We start from the raw sequence: 3299 nt of genomic DNA, 5'->3' as shown, positions 1-3299 counted from the left end.
AGACTTTTTAAATGATTTCCAAACTATTAAATTATATGACAAAAGAAGCAGAAGTTTTTAATAGATCCTAGGAAAAATTCTTCTGTATAAAAGTTAAAAAGAAAAAAGATAGAAAATGGAAAAATGGTAGAAAAATGTGTTTGTTAGTAAAATTACATTTAAAATTAAATTGTGATGGGAGGAAATCTAGTCCCTGAAAACTGTTATTTGAAATGGGATTTTGGTTGAAGAAAAAGAAAGATAGTTTTTAATTTAATAACTTCATATAAAATCAAGATGTTTTATTTTTTTTTTAACAAACACCTATTCTTGAATCAAACTCAAAATATGATGTGAAACTATCTATGACTTTACAGGTATGGTTCATATTAACAAATGGATAAGATCTCTTGTATTCAAACTAATAAACATTCTAATTAATAGCAGGTATTGATTACAACCATTGCAGTCTGCAATATTAAATTCCTCCAATTCACTAAATTGGAAATCCAGCATTTACTTTGGAAGAAAATTATTCTTTAACAAGTTCAGTACTAAGAATCGAGTTATACCAGTTAAGTAACTTATTAAATGGCAACACAAAACGTAAAGAATTTTAAATGAGAATGATCAAGCTGTTAAATCTGAAAAATCCATATCACACTGAGTTCAATTACAAAGAATTTATATAAGCAAAGTGAAAATTGAGTTGCAGCAAATAATAATAACATTGGTGATAATGAAAACTCTTATTCAATTACTGCAGAAAGCTAGAAAAAATATGCCAGAATTTGTATAAAATTAAAAAATACAGAACAAATGAAGGGCGAATTGATGAGTTTAGTGATTCATCTCAAAGTTTTTTCTTGTCAGAGGAGGGGAAATCTCTAACAAACGCCATCTGCTTACACATGATAGTGTCAGGCTCTCGTTGACTAAAACCCCTTGTACGTGAAGACTGGAACCGCTATATGCACAAACAATCTGCAGTAGGAATTGCAGAATCACCTGTCAGAAAAGGGGCAGCAAGAAACACAGCAGAACCCACAGGTACCGACGGAACACATACATCCATGTCCAGGCCTGACTCAATCTGGTGTAACCTAACCTAATCTAACTGACACAGATAGATGCCTCTCACCCTTGCAGGCTGGCCCCTTATCCTATTCTCCAGCCCCTTTCCCCTCATTGGTGCTCCTCATCATCTTGGAGACCACATTCCACTTCTTAACAGTAGCGAACATGACATTGATTATGTCCTTCATGTCTTGTTACTGACACACTAAATTCATGGATTCGTCCGCCTATCGCACATGAAAGTCCAATGTTTGACGTCGTCAATTTTTCGCATTAAGAGTGATAGCATGGATCCTGCAGCACACCCTGATTGACCATAAACATGGTCCTTCCACTAATGCTAGGTGGAATCTGGTCTCAGTTTCTTAAATAATTTCCGTCGTGTAAAAATGGATTCTTGCACTGCGGTGGTTTTATACTGGTATTGCCATCAGCAGAAAATATTGCGTACATTCTATGCTTCGAGAAAGGGACACTGTAGGGCCATTTGAAATACTTTTTGAAGAATGATAAGCAAATTTTTCTATTACTTTTGGATGTCCATAAGTGTTTTAACTATTAGCGCTACTCAAAAACTAGTATATCTTGAGAAAAAACAAATTATGTCTACAGCATTAATACAGCTCAAAGATTAGATATCTATTTAAGGTAAGAAAGAATTTTAAATTGTTTAACTTTTTTAACTGGAACATATTTTATTTATTAACTTGAAAATATTACCTGCTTAAGATCCCTAATTTAACCAAAATTAAAATTTAGAGATTTTACATAACAGTAAAATTACATTCTTATTTAATATTATAATAATTAAAAAATAATATTTTACCTATTACAATTACAGTGTAATTTATTATTAAAGTTATAATTATTGTATAAATAATTTTAAAAAAAAACTGTAAATATGTTTCATGAAACCAAAAACATTAAGTCCTTTAATATTATAAACCTTAGAGTTAATTCTGATCTATGGTACCTAACTTACTTTTAAGTACAAGAATTAATCTTGTACTGATTATAAGAGTGGATATTTTTAATAATACCTGACTTGAAGGAAGAATATAAAGGAATTATCACTTTTAAGTAAAAATTAAAAGTTTTAAGTATAAAAGCAGTTACAAAAAACTGCTTTTACATAACTACTTTTAGTGAAAGTAATTAACTAATTTTTAACTGCTAATTCTTTACTTAATATGTCAGATATATACAGATTATTAATAATTTCTACATAATATAAAAAATGTGATGTGGACACTAAATGACTTCCTTGTATGCCTATTAAATTACATATACACATTTTTTTTAAATAAAAATTACATAAAATTTTATTTCATTAATAACTTCTGATTTTTTTTTTGTTATTGAATTATTATTTGTCATAAAAATTTGTTTACAGTGAGAGGTTAATAATTATTAATAAATCAATATATTTAAACTAAAAAAAAAAAAAAAAAAAAAAAAAAAAAAAAAAAAAAAAAAAAAAAATGCGGAAATGAAGTGGATTTGAATCGATGTCCCTTTCCCTTGTAAGTCGAAATATTTCATTAATTAAAATTTTATTTCGCTATAACTCTGGAACCAATGAAAAAAGTACCAACTATGATATATCATTGAAAACTCCAAATTGTTTGGATTTTGGACACTTTTGGTCCAATCGATGGCAATCAAAAGGGTAGGTGCACAACTAGATGTTACAGTAATCCTAAATTCAAAATTTCAACATCCTACAGCTAATCATTTTTGAGTTATGTGAGATCTGTACATATGTACATATATACCACATGTGTGTGCTGTATGTATGTACAGACATCACGCCAAAACTAGTCAAAGTGGATATTTCTGTTGAAATCTGAAATTTTTCACAATCACAATACTTCCTTTACTTTGTGCAAGGAAGTAAAAATTATAATTTTTTATTAACATAAAATAATATTTTAATTATGAAAATACCAAAAATTATTTTTATAAAATTTATATATGCCTTAATATATTTAAAGAAAAATTTATATCAATAAAACTGAGAAAAGTCAATTTGGTCAATATTATACAAGGTTGCTGAATGTCCTGCTTTTGTTGATTGGTGGAAAAGGCTGGTTTAAATATCTGGGATGTGACTGACACTGATCGTTGATATCCATCCTTCTTGGCCAAGGTTGCTGAGGAAAATCTTGGTACAAAGCTGCCCTTAAGTGATTTTTCTTTATTCTCTTAATGAGACTTAAGGTACCTGTTTGAAATGTTAGTCT

This window comes from Lycorma delicatula, chromosome 5 (assembly GCF_047948215.1).
Source record: "Lycorma delicatula isolate Av1 chromosome 5, ASM4794821v1, whole genome shotgun sequence".
NCBI classification, from domain to species: domain Eukaryota; kingdom Metazoa; phylum Arthropoda; class Insecta; order Hemiptera; family Fulgoridae; genus Lycorma; species Lycorma delicatula.
The sequence above is the reverse complement of the archived record's forward strand: the minus strand, read 5'-3'. Positions refer to the sequence as shown.